Here is a 14,648-nt window from a genome sequence, read left to right as displayed (position 1 = left end):
ATCGAGAACTCTTATGTTTTATTCTATGTATAGAAATACGTGTCGCCGTTGTTCACCTTTACAGGTCAAATACTTAAACGAAGGTTACAGTATAAATATTATGATGCAACATTTAAACGATAAATGTTACTATTCACGATAAACGACTATCTGTATATCTACAAAAGTTTAATTCAAGTGAATGTGAAGTAATTTGTATCGATTACATAAAGAAGTAGGTATGTACGTTAAATTTTAAAGTTACTATATCGGATATCAATAATATTTTGAAAGAACAGCTTTTGCTTAAAAATCAGACGACCGTTAAAGAAAAATATTTAATTAAACTTTACGTCAAATGTATATGTATAGGAAACGTAAAACCTGCCCTGATAAACTTAAATTTCAGAATTCATAATATATAAATAACTTTTAATTTATAAATACATACTGGAGCTGTTAATTAATATGAATATTTATAGAAACACGTTGATTGATAAAAATATGAGGAAACTAAAAACCGTTTTTTGGCTTTTATATAATCATCCTTGGAATAGACCCAGTAGATACTAAAAAGTTCGCATCTATAAAGTAACGTAAGCTCTTGATTTACTTTTAGCATTAGCAGCCCGTAAATGTCCCACTGCTGGGATAAAGGCCTCCTCTCCCTTTGAGGAGAAGGTTTGGAGCATATTCCACCACGCTGCTCCAATGCGGGTTGGCGGAATACACATGTGGCAGAATTTCGTTGAAATTAGACACATGCAGGTTTCCTCACGATGTTTTCCTTCACCGCCGAGCACGAGATGAATTATAAACACAAATTAAGCACATGAAATTTCAGTGGTGCCTGCCTGGGTTTGAACACGAAATCATCGGTTAAGATGCACGCGTTCTAGCCACTGGGCCATTGATTTACTTACAGTAAAATATTTGTTTATTTCTGGTAAAAATATTTTTAGTATTTGAAGTGTTTGTAGCCTATTCCAAATATTTGTCTAATGCTGAACTACTGGTTGAAAATACACTTTCGTATATTTTCGCTACATAGTAACCTGGTTTTATATTTACATCAAATACGTAGATTGTGCGTTAATTTTCTTTTTATAAGTAAAGAACTCTCTATAAATGTGCACTTTTTTTCTAAGTTGTAAATTAGTACTAAACGATAAGTAATTATGCAATTATTCAAAACTTCCACTTATCAATCAGATGTTGCAATTATTGACGTAATACCAATTGCAAACAAGATACATAATATCTAAACAAGATTAAGTAACCACCTGATAATAAAAACTTTTTGGACAAGTTATTATTTCGATAATAACAACGATATTTAATTACGAAGAAGATCCAAACCTAAGAAATAAAGAAGAATTCGCAGAATAAATTAAATAAATATTAGTTGGAATATTTTGTTCGACATTGTAATATGCCGAAAGAATGCTAATTGTTTTAACTGGAAACTTAACTTAGTGGCGCCGTATAGTCTGATGGGCGAAAAATGTTTCATCGTAGACTTGTAGCCATTAAGCGGTGAGTGACGTAATCTACTGCGTGACGACCTACGCACTCCAAGGCCGGACTCGTACACCCTCCACTACACTTGACATTGTATAGGTCTTTTGAATGTTGAATCAAATTGTAATATATATAATAGCATATCAACTTGTACTTGTTTTTATTTAATTTATAAGAAGTCATACGACCAAATACAGTATCCGAGTGGTCGGTACTGCCGATGAGAATATTGGCACTATATGATATATTGACATTTCTTAAATGTACATCTGCCGCCAACCATGGGAACTAAGATGTTATGTAAGACATTGCATATAGTTATACTAGCTTACTTACCTTTCGAATCATGATAACAATCCAAAGTCATAGCTTTATAAAACAAAAGTATTTAATAACATCTCAAGACATAGCTCTACCACTACTATTTTTTATCTTAGTTTGTCCTTTATACGTGAAAAATTAATGATTTTATGTGAAGGTATTGAAGGACGCTTATAAAATATACTACCTACTAAGTCGACCTTCGGGCTTATATATCAGGAGACTGGAGAGGAGCAGATTACGCAATGCGGCACTTGTGAATCGTTGTCTTGGAACTGGTTTAAATTTATCCTTTAAAATTTGTCTAAGGATATATAAACGGTTTCCCTTATATAATTTGAACTTTCAGAAATAGAAATTCACTTGAATACTAAAATGATGAAGTGTTTAAATAGATATATATTCGAAAGGTTGTCGTCATCATAGTCTCCATTATTCGGAAAATAGTGTAGGTTGCATGGACGGTGTGTGGGCGTACTAGTGGGGTTTATTTGATTTAAATGACGTAGGCAGGGTTGGATTATATGTATTTTAAACGTTAAGTCCTTTCAAACGTGGGATGCTTTTGATTGAATCCAGTAACGACGTAATATGAGAAAAGAAATAAAGTTTTCAAATCATGTGCATAATTTAATGCATAAACGTTATCTTTAAATATTAAATTTTTCGTTTTAAAATATGTTAGTAACATATACCACTAGCTTCACAGTTGTCGCTGATTTATTAAACAACATTCAATGTCATTGTCATTAGAGTCTACTTTATAATCGACACTTTATATAATACGCAGCACATGATGTCTTAAAAGTTTAAAAGGAGGAAAACCAGAGCTGAAACTTTGTGCGTTGGCCTGACTGCGCGTCTTTTTCTTTTATTCTAGTAACTATATCGATTATCAATTACAGTTTTGCATCTATATGTTACACTAGTATTATTCATGTAAAAGTGCCTGTCTGCTCCTACGGCTACCTGAACCGATCGTAAAGAAATTTGCCATAGAGGTGGCCTGCAATCTGGTTCACAATATGGGCATGTAGATTTTCAGGGAAAAATAAACGCGGATAGCCTGTGGCGACCTGTGTAAACCTATATTAACTATGTTTATTAATATTATGTTATTGTTGAGACGAGACACAAGAAGTAAAACAGATCTGAGCATGAGCGTAGAGGGAAAGAGGGGAAGAGGACGACCTAAGTAAACATGGATGGAGTGTGTGAGGAAGGATATGGGAGAGATGGATGTGAACGCATCTTCTTTCGAAAAAATAAATAGCTACAGAATAGAAAGAGTTATATTATGTCGCAATCTCAAAATACTTGATTGATTTTCAAAATCGTTTGAAAACATTCTTTAATAGTATTTTTTTATATCGTATTTATCAGGGAGCGAGCTAATGCTTTAAAAATAAAATGTTCTTAAGTTAGGTAACATTTTCACTCCTACTCGCGACGAAAATGGAGAATAGTGTATAAAATATGCAAAAGGTTAGACGTCTTTCTCGTTTTGAACCACTGCGACAGACATCTAAATTTTGTCACACCATGCAGTATTTTAGCGAAAAACTCGAATTAATGTATCTTTATTTGTAAACCAACCCTATTTCGCTTAACTACTTACATTCACTAGAATTTTAGTTCCAAAGTTCCGATAACATCTTTGTTGTCATTGAAAATGTTATTTTTCACGAACTCGTAATGGATACCATAGACTATTATTCAGTATAGATCTCGACCAATGATGTCAAGCCAATTCAAGGTCATAGTTGTTTATTTATCTTTACTCCTGCCATTGGAATAGAATATGGGTTAGTCTGTCTGTTCTTTGAGTTTTATTTGCAATCGAAACCTAATGTTCTGTCTCACTGCAATAACTAGTAGCAAAATTGCCGTTGAAATATATATCTTGATCTACTCTAATTTTATTATATTTGTAACTCTAATTCGATATAACTATAATATGCTGTTAATATTAGTGTGAGTTAATATTGCGTGCATCATATAGCAAGAAATTCAATTGTGAAATAAATAAAGTAATTCGATTATTTAATAGATTTTTTTTATTGAAACTGATTGAATTAGACTAAATTTCATATATTCAATGATGTTTTCCATTTCGTAATAACGTTGACTAGTAACAAATACTTAAGCCGGATTTTGACTTGAATTAATATCGAATAGCTAATCTGTATGTATTTTCATATATCTGCCGTTAATGTTTTCTGTTATAAGTAGCCTTCAATTATTTCGGTCGCACGTGGAACGTGAACGTTATCTATAGTTTATATTATTTTAACTGAATCATATGCTTGAAGTTATCTATGACTTTTATGTATGATGAATTAATATTTTATCGTACTTTAGTCAATTTGATTTAATTTATTTAAGTCATACATCGTCAATTTAAATAATTTGACCATTTGTTCATCGACGATTAAAAGTATTTCAATTTAAGTAACAGCAACAATCATTATGTAGATGAAACTCAGTTTTTAATATAATGTAAGTCGAAAAGTAATAACATTAAATTTTGTCGAAAAGAATTTCAGGTCAATGTTCTTGATATTACAACGTCGTCTATTTGTAATAAACAGTTACAACATATTCACGTAAAGAAAATGTTTTTAAATTTTTTAGACGATCAGTTCTCGACGAAATTTATGATATGCCATATTTTATGTCAATTGCCATATTATAAAGTTGCAATGTGGAATTTAAAATTATCAATTTTCATTATCCCTTGTTGTTATATATTATTGGAATCAAATCAATCAAAAAGTTATAATACTTTAATAACTTACGACAAAAGTTGTGATATTCTGTTGCATTGTCAGAACATTGCATTTACACTTTTTGGTAATTATTGTCTTTAGATTACTATTGATCGTCATTCGCCTCTGCAATTTAATTCTCATACATCTTAAGAATGGGTCATTCGCAGCATGGGTATACTTTAATTAGCACCAGTGCAAAATTTTTGGCTCGGTGCCAATAACATGCGTCGAAATTTGGTACCGACGAGGAGTTGACACTTATTAATTTTGATATTCAAATGTGTTATAACCGTATTTATCCATCAGTTATCGTGTGAACATTTTCCTCAGGTATCGTTTGCGTAAACGTTATTAATAATATAATCAAAGGATATTAAATAATGGATTTGAAGTTTTGAAGAACTATTTGAAACGTAACGATGAAAATAATATATAAAATATGAATTAAATTCACATCGCAATGATAAGCTAGGTTTAGCTGGGCACGCGATTTCATATTTGGATTTCCTTTGATAAGGTGAAGGTTAAGCGTTGTTGTTTTGAATGATATCAAACAACAAAAAAAATCATTAGTTTTATCAGAGTAATACTTATTCGGTCAATTGGATTTGTCTTTAAATAGAATTATTACGCTTATTGTTTTCACATGTGTTATTTGCGTTGTAATCTATTTTGCACGTGTGTGTGTGTGTGTGTTTTTTAATGTATCTGATTTACAAAGGACTAATCAAATTCCCATAGAGTTACTCTTAGACACGTGTTGTCTCTGTGTTACTGTATGACCTGTACACAATTGTGCAAATACAGTAGAATGTTATAAGTCGACTCATCAATCAATCCATTGTAAATTAGGAATTATAGAATTATCGTTGTTAATTGCAGTTTAGCACATCCAGTTGGCTTATCTTATCGATATATCTGTACATTGCATAGTGCTAACAGTGGCTGATGTCAAACGATGTTGCTCTCAGGTGCGCGGCGCACGTCTCTACCGACTCGTTCGGAGGTCGGCTTTGCGACCGAAACACTCGACACTGATTTAGCTGAGGTACGATGGTCAAAAATTCTATATAAAATAGCTTTTTTATTAAAAGGACAGTTCATTTTAATCTGGTATATTTTGTTTTGCACACTGTGTTCTATTTTTTCCTATTTTATATCTAGAATCTTTTGTGACGTCATCAGATTAAGTAATTGCCATATAGTAGAACTACAAAGTAAAGTTAAAATAAATAATTATTGTGTTTAATCTCAACTGAAAATCATTATTGAGCTTTTTTTAAGTATTGTATATCATGTTATTCAAATCTAAAGATAATATTTAGAGATTGTTATCAATCTTACGATACACAGTGTCGAATCTTTGAGTATTATCATATATATTTTTTTAATATGTATTAATATCCACCTCAATACAATAAAAACACAATAATCTTTCGTAATCCCCTATTCATATCTATTTTATAATTTGCTTTGCGTCATATTAAAATATATCTACTAAATAAAGATATATATATATAATCAGAATTCGATAAAACGAAAAAAATAAAAATATTAGAATGATTAATAAATTTATACAAGTTCTTATATCTTGTAATAAAATAAATTGTTTTTGGTTTATTATTTTAGAGCTATTCGATTCGGAGTAAAATTTTTAATTTCGAAAAAATAATAGAGCATCAAATATGTAATGTAATATCAGGACATGAACCGACATCCCGTTGTTGGTAAAATGGTTTACCAATGAAAATCATCATAATGTTAAAGATCTCTATTTATTTATTTATTCTTTTGTAGTTGATGTCTAGTATGTACCTGTATATAGTAAAATGGCGTCTTGCTTGAAACAACATATTTTTTCAACGAATCAAAACATTATTGATATTATATTATATCTGACTTTAATAATTATTGTATTAATGTAATATGGGAAACAATGTTTGCCTAAATTTTATTAATGTTTTCTATTTAAATTAACGTATTAGTACTGTTTGTTTCCAAAATAAATAAATTACGTACGCGTGGTCTTTTGCATTCAAATATTACATCCAAATAGTTATTAAATCGGAAATCAGCCCGACTGGTCGCTACGTGTTTAAGGCAGTTATTTTATGTGTTGAGATACTAAAGTGAAACAAAAAAGTAAATAAGGTGGAAGATATTTTGGGGTCAACGGGTTCATTCACGTCGTTTAAGGGACGACACAATAATGTCGGTCCAGGGTGCGTTTAAAGATGAGACAGTATCGTTGGTCGTCAGTTTGCCCCGGTGCGGGCGAGTGTAGCTCGCATGGTTGTGTGTGTTCGCGGCTCACAGACACGCCATACCACACAGCTGCACCGACATTGATTCGTGGTTCGCGACTCGTCTCAGTCACTAGTGCGCAACGCCAAGGGAAACAAGTGCTCTACGTTACGTATTGTAATTTTTATTTTTGAGTTCTTTCATTTCATGCATATTAAGAATTTAAAAGAGAAACTCGTTTTAAATTGCTTGTGTATTTACTTGTGAACGTGAACGGTTTGAACTATTGTTACGAAGTGAATTGTATCGCTCGACACTACCTAGTTTGATTCCTGTATTGAGCAATATTCTGTTAGTTGCAGTGCTTGTGCTTTTGATAGAAACGGACAATTTCGTCGCGAACGTGTTCCAGTTTGGGATTTCACCACGAACGGGCTCAAGGAAGTTTATAGTCAAGTGAGTTATGATGTCATGAATGAATTCGCTGTGATTTTCGTATGTCTGTTGTTTTTTATATTGAGATTGTGATTTTAATATTGTTTTGAATATATTTTCTATATAAAAATATATATGTTTTTAAGCAACGAGCGTTTTCACATATTGTTTTACATTGTTATTTTCTTCCGTGAGCTCGTGTAGTTATACATATGTGCGCAGATCTGAGTGTTTGATTGTTGATAATATCGTACGATTTCGACGGTCTATTACCACGTCACACGCGCTGCTGACTGTTCGCCTCTTATCTACGCATACATTTCGAATTTAATTTGAATTTCAAATACATACTTATTTGTACACGTGCACGGTTAGGGGACTCTTCATATTGTTTTTATGTTGTTTTTTTTTTCATAAATACAAGGAGAAAGATTTAGATAATTTATCACAATATCTATGTTATGCATTGGTCGTTACATTGTACATAAATTGATAATTATTATAGCTATTTTATTGAATGCAATAAACTTACAAAGAAATATAATAAAATACGTGATAGATTTTACGAGTATTACTCACATTTATTGTTCGCTCTTTGTGACTATTGTTTGTGAAATATTATCGTTCATAATTGTTCGAGAAAAAAAATACCAACTACAATAAATATAACACAAACAAAATATGTAGCACTAGTTCTAGCAATTTTTTATATTCAATCAATAATAACACATATTTGTAAAGAATTTACTTATTTATTGTAACGTCATTTACATAATAATTTTATTTTATCTGAAAGAGATGCATATAAACGTGCCTTGATTTACAAAATCATACGTAATCTAATCTAGGAAAACTTTTAATCTAGCGTGATTTGTTATGTGAACACAATAACACCGTTTACAAGGCCACAGTTTGCGTGAAACTGTTTACTCATCCTTTTATGTCTGCAATTGTTTGTCACTCGACCAGACAGCTAGTTTCCAACTCTCTGTTACTACCTAACAAATAACTTGACAACAATAATGCAATGCATTGTTCTAGTATTTATCCAAGGTTATCAATCGTGATTATCACGATCAATCGTTTTTAGGGCATGGCTGTTAGCAATCAACACTGTATTTTTGCATCTGTATCATTTGTTTTTATGTTTTTTGGAAAAAATTTAGTAGCATAAGTTTGGTTATATTTCAGGTATAACTCAATTCTATTTCCATATAATTCTTTACTTTGGCTAAGCTTGTGTAAATTCCAGGAAGTAGCTCTTGTATTAACGATATTCTTATTTTAATTTTATCATTTGTGCCAAATGACTATAGGTTTCCGGCATAATGGTAAGAATGCTACTAAATTTATTGTAACTGGTTGCTCGTTACGTAGATACTCGAGTACCGACATTACCTTAAAGCAACCCTGATACCTGCGGAAGTAACTAAGGTGACTGAGATAAAATTTGTTATACATTGAACTCATTGACCCGCTCCGTTTCCAGCTGTTCAAGGCTTTTGTCTGGATAATTGATATTCAGAAACAATCGCGTTGTTTCCGATATCGTATTTATAGACTCGATTGTCTTCTACGCTTAATATATCCTATTGAAACTTCATTGCGCGCTAAAAATATTCTTATCGATTTAACGGAGACGACGGATATGAACTTTGCTGAATGGTCAATGCAAGCGTAAGGTCACGATTGTTTGGCTCCGCTGTGCCATTTTGATTTACAATGCCCAAGCAGTGAAAGTCACGATGCAGACCTGACCTGCGTTATGTGGCCGAACAAAACATTACGTTGTTTCGCAAGACTATGCCTGTCCGAGGAGTTCTAGAAAGCTCCGTGGAATATTCCATCGTTAAAAGTACTGTTCAGATGTGATTCCGTAACCACGAGGATATAAGCTTATTTCCTGTTAGGTCTTCATATAATAACAATTTTTATCGTTCTACGTGTATATTTATATCCGTAAATACGTGTTACTTTAGAAGCACGTCTATGATAAATATACGACAAGGTAATATTCCCCCTATTCAAGAACAAGTATAAGTATCCTTGAAAAGACTTAGTACGTTATATGTTATATGACACAGAGCTCCATTCAACATTGTTAATAAATTAGACGTATACTTCTAAGGGTTGCCACCGATAATATTTGCTCTAATATATATACCGCTATAATTTGGGTCGAGACACATTTGGCATCATATAGGACCACGTGCTATATTGCGTGATCTTACAAATGTTACGACTTCTATCCGACTATTGATGTTAGGTGTCACATGTCTATTTACTTGTCCATGCGATCCCGGAAGAATAAATAGATTCACTTCATTTATGAATATTATCGAGCATTTGAGCGCCTTAACAAACCCCGTAAGGTGGCGGGCGATCCATCTCTAAATGTAAAGCCTCATTGGCAACTGGCAACCGAATCTAATCATTTGCCAAATCCCATTTTACGCTAAGCAGAATACATGCCAACATCAATAAATGTGATGAGCAAGCGAAAGATGACAAATGTTGTGACTTTCAACTCGTAACTAGTTGGGTAGGTATTCATTGTAATCAAAATTGCAAACTGGTTGAACATTCAAATTGTTACGTGCATATTTAAAATGCAACACTGTCAAGGGTATTGAGGTTAAGAACAATTAAGTGCCTATTTTTGATTTATATAACCGTGAAGGTCATAAATTTGTTTAAGAAGTATCTTCTACGACCAAATCCATTGTTGAAAGATTGAATTGATACTGTATGCAAATACCTAAAAACTAGGTTAGAGCCGGTTTTCATAACTAGTCGCGGAGCTTACTGAAGGCTGATTTATTCATCAACCTGCCTTGAAAACGACGTTGCAATCGAGAGTTGCAGTTGCTATGCACTAGATTGGAACATGTAAGCGTTTGGTTGTACTCGAGGTAGTTTCAACTACTGAACATGATACCATACCATTATGTCATAGTTTTTTACTGCGAGCATCGGCTTATTCCGAACAGAGTTCAAGCTCAAGGTAAAATATATGTATTAAAAGAACTGAGTTCGCGACTTTTCTTCTTGACATTGAGATAAGTTACACACTCATCAGATAAGATGTGACTTGGCTCTAGGTAAAAGCTGTATACTGTATAAAATGTCATTAAAATCAATAGAGTAGTGAGCAAAATAACATACAAGATTTTTGTACTACGCTACGTTATAAAAACGGTTTTAAGTATGAATACCTACTGTTTTTATTTGTCGTTTGCCTATCATATAAACTTCGTAATAGAAAATATCGTTTGTAACAAAATCCCGTGATACCCAGAGCTTACGTAACAAGTCGAATGTTACTTTAAGCGTGTTATATAATGATTATGTGAGGGTTTAACTGGATATTTTGTTACTAAGGAAATATGCATGTAAGATTTTCCATGAAACGTCATTTTATTGACGCAAGTCATTTCAATCATCAACACACATACAATCTCATTAATATACATTTACTTGGTGGTAGTTCTTTGTGCGAGCCCGTCAGGATAGATACTACACGCTCATCAGATATTCTACCGTCAGACAATATCGTTGTGTTCCGGCTTGAAGGGAGAGGTGAGCAAGTTAAACTACGAGGACAGGGGACATAACATCTTAGTGCCCAACGTTGGTGGCTCATTGGCGTTATAAGGGAATGGTTAATATTTGTTACAGCACCAATGGGTAGTGTAGTGTGGGTGGTGATCAGATACCACCATATGGTTCATTTGACTGTTCGCCAACAAATATACATGTAAATTATTAAGAGTTAACTATTTTTTTCTATTTCACACTAAAAGGATTTCGAATCAGACATAGTCTATTTATTATGTAAATATGTTACACAGTTTTAAGATACAGCTCAATATTCCATCAAAGTCGAAGTATTTTCGGTCCGGATGCTTTAAATCGTTATTTTACACATGCGAAGCCGGGTCGGTAGCTGGTTTAATATATTTTTGAAGCGGGTAGTTTTAAAATGAATGTAACCAAATAGCATGAAGTAATAGAAATTAACGTAACAACGAATTTATGGAGGTATATCGGGATAGTGTAAATCGACGTATTACTATGTCGTAAAATATTCAATAATAAATGATTACGTTTTACGATGTTTATGAATCTGCGCAGTTTTAGAATTTATGTTTTGTTTTTGCGTGCTTTACCGAAATACTATTCAATTGAATACGTTTTTAGCATGAATGAAAATTATGAGTCAATACTTGGCAGTCGTTTCTTTCTCATGTGCTCTTAATACTCTAATACATTAGGAAAATATTATTTTTAAGAGAATCGTGTCTACGATATCCATATTTCGTTCGGTAAGTCTATATGAATGTGGTGTGATAAAATATTATTTATAAATTGTAACTATATTTGTTTTGACAGCTATAAATATATGTTAATCTACTTAATATGGCTTAGTATATAATGTAAAGTGTGGACATAAAATTCCTATAAACGTCTCACTGCCAGGCTGAGGCCGACCGTCCTTTCGAGGATCTCATCCCACCATGCTGCACCATTAAAATTTTCTTTTACCGCCGAGAAGTAGAATTACAAATAAGCACGAAAAACTTCAGTGCTTGCTCGATTTCGTACGTGGAATTCCTTATTTAAGTTTTTCGTTTTCAAAACCGTAGCCTATCTCGGCTCTTCGAACCCTTGGAACTCGATCGAAGTCGCTGATACAAATTCGACTAAACAATATTAAGATTTTCACGTTATTAACTTGTGTTTAATATTCATCTCGTGCGATGAAGTTAGACATCGTGAGGAAACCTTCATGAATTTTGTAGTCGTCATTCCGTAGTGTATATCGGTTTGGTGATTAACCTCTTTATCCTTCTCCTTGACAGATGAGACCTTTGCTCAGAAGTGGGTCGTTTACTGTTACTTATTGATTTACTTCTCATTTTACAACATTTTAAGCGTGTCTTGGCCAAACTAAGCAATGTATTGCGAAAGATTAATGATAATACCTTAATCTCACGCATAAACAAAAGGTTTAGTCTTGCAGTGAATGTTGTTCGTGAATGCGAGTCATGTATTAATTTTATCAGCTAATTTTGTAAATGTACTATTTATAAATATCTTTATTATCGTTTATTTGTTGTAAGGGGGAAATACCGTATCGTATTGTATAAATTCTAAATGTTCCTTTATTTAACACATCAATGTAAAGGTGTATCATACAATTCATACAGTATATATACTACTTCCGCCTGCGGCTTCGCTCGCATGTGAGGGAGTCGGTGTCAGGTTTTAGGTTAGGTTAGTTTAGCCTTAGTTCCCTCCGAGTCACGGCAGCGCAAACGCAGAAGCTTTATATCGACACGCAGCTTCTCTGATCCGTATTGAAGACGGCAATCCCGCATAAAGGTTTCCACCGTGAAAAAAAAATTAGTTCTAGTTATGTCCTTTTTGGCATGTGCCCCTGACAAGGCGTATTAAAAATTTTCATGATAATCAGTTGAATAGTTAAGCGATGAAAGCGTATCCAACTAACGAATAAACAAACTCACTTTCGCATTTATAATATTAGTTAGGATGTTCAGTACTTCGAGTGTACGAGGAAGTTTGAAATGCCAAGTCGAGGTAGCGTAGTCGAAGGTTTTATATTATATTTTAATTATATTTATTTCTGTTAGCTAGTTTTTTAAACAAACTGCGATTTTGTAAATGCAAGGTAAGTTGTCAGCGCTCTCGACCTATTGACCTAGTGTTAACCTATTTCCATGTTTACACACCTTAGTTCAACACGTTAACATTGACGAAAATTTTATAAGCTCTAATTATCATTTCAACGTTAATTAATTTGGGGCCAGCCGAATTTTTTTTTAATCAATTTTAACTATGACGCTTTTTGTTCTTGCTTATCTTAAATTAGTCGCTCGTATCGCACATGTAACACAAATAGGTCAAGGTATTAAGTTGCGAGAATTACGTATGTACAATAGTATTTTCGGTTAACTATTAAATGTCTCTAAAAATATCGAAGCCAAAAAAACAAATATGTACATTTAAAATATCTAATTTACTGTCTTGAAATGCCCGAGTTATCGTAAATAAGCTGTCTGCACGCAATATGTCAATGAGTTCCACTAAAATATACGTTCTGAATGTCGAGAATTTTGTTTGTAGAAGGTTGTATTTGTATATTTACAACGCAGAGCAGTAGCTAAAATTATTGTATAAAGAAATATGTATATCAAATTTATATCTTTAGAACGACTTACTACATAAAACAACATTCACTTCGTTTTCGCGCAGTATCGTCCGGCATTTTACTCGGTGCCGATGTCCTTGGTCAATCTGACTTTCAATATGGTTGTATGCGGAGAATAAATCTTTTCTTGTTTGTCTAGAGGATTCGTACTGTACCTATGTACTGTTTTGTTCAGAATGAAATAGATTTTTACTTGGTCTTATCGCTTTGTCGCAAGCTCGTATGAATTGGTACACTTATTCTATCGCAAAACACCAATACTAAATATTGTGTGTATTGGCTTAAATGGTGAGTGAGCAAGTACAGGCACAGGTGACATAACATCTTAGCTTTGAAGGTTGGTGGCACATTGAACAAATGAGGCAAGGCTTATAATTCTTACAGTGCTAATGCCTACGGACTGTGGCAACCACTTACCATTAGAACCCATCTGCAAGTTTTCTTGTTTATTTTAAAAAACCCTACTTTACACGTGGGAGCGGTTGTATAATTAAATTTAACACGTAGCGAAATGTATTTCATGGAACTTAACAGCTTGGAATGTTCTAATAATCATATCGCGATGATCCAGTTACATTTGATCTAACGCCAAGAAATTGTCCCAACTTGTGCAATGTTTCGTGAACGTTGGTATGACAAATAATTTCGGAATTCTTAGAAAATAACGTGTAAAGAAAGATCGCTGGAAGAGATTAAACTCTATTTCTCTATCTCAAGAAAATGTTGCATAAAATATATTTTAATGAGTGTTCTTACTGAAATAACTGTTGTATTAATAGTTGTATCAGTCCTTGATATACCATTTAGCTAGATCCTTTGTTTCGTTATCAGCGTGGATTTATTGCGCATCTGTTTGTACAGACGTGAATGTTTGTGATTGGGTAAAGTTGTTAACTTGTATCGACCCCCCAGTATTCGTGCTTTGTTGCACAAAACATCCTCTGTTCTTCTTCTGGAAATTATTTCGCAAGTCCTGTAATTTTTATACCTATGTTAGTACACAAGTCCCATGCTACCTATTTGTCAAATTTCATTACGATCGCTTCAGTGGTTCAAACGGGATTAGATACAAACAGACAGTTACTTTCGCATACATTATTCTGATTAATATTTAAGCGTTTTGGGTGCTCGTGTGTTTATAAATT

General features: G+C 33.1%; 1 protein-coding gene across 4 annotated transcripts in view; it reads left to right on the top strand.

The window, feature by feature from the left end:
* LOC125068541 (inositol hexakisphosphate kinase 3) overlaps window positions 1-14,648 on the top strand; it is a 35,262-nt gene that overhangs the window by 6,024 nt on the left and 14,590 nt on the right. Inside the window, exon 2 of one of the 4 annotated variants that reach the window (XM_047677742.1) lies at window positions 5,564-5,640. The exons of 1 other annotated variant lie outside the window; for it this stretch is intronic. The gene's annotated coding sequence lies outside the window, so the exon portion shown is untranslated. Of the gene's footprint in view, window positions 1-5,563; window positions 5,641-6,854; window positions 7,293-11,575; window positions 11,597-14,648 lie in introns of those variants that run through there. 2 more of the 4 variants (XM_047677739.1, XM_047677743.1) reach the window with 2 other exon arrangements.

The sequence above is a fragment of the Vanessa atalanta genome, chromosome 13 (assembly GCF_905147765.1).
Source record: "Vanessa atalanta chromosome 13, ilVanAtal1.2, whole genome shotgun sequence".
Lineage (NCBI taxonomy): Eukaryota > Metazoa > Arthropoda > Insecta > Lepidoptera > Nymphalidae > Vanessa > Vanessa atalanta.
This window is presented reverse-complemented; position numbering and strand designations above follow the sequence as displayed.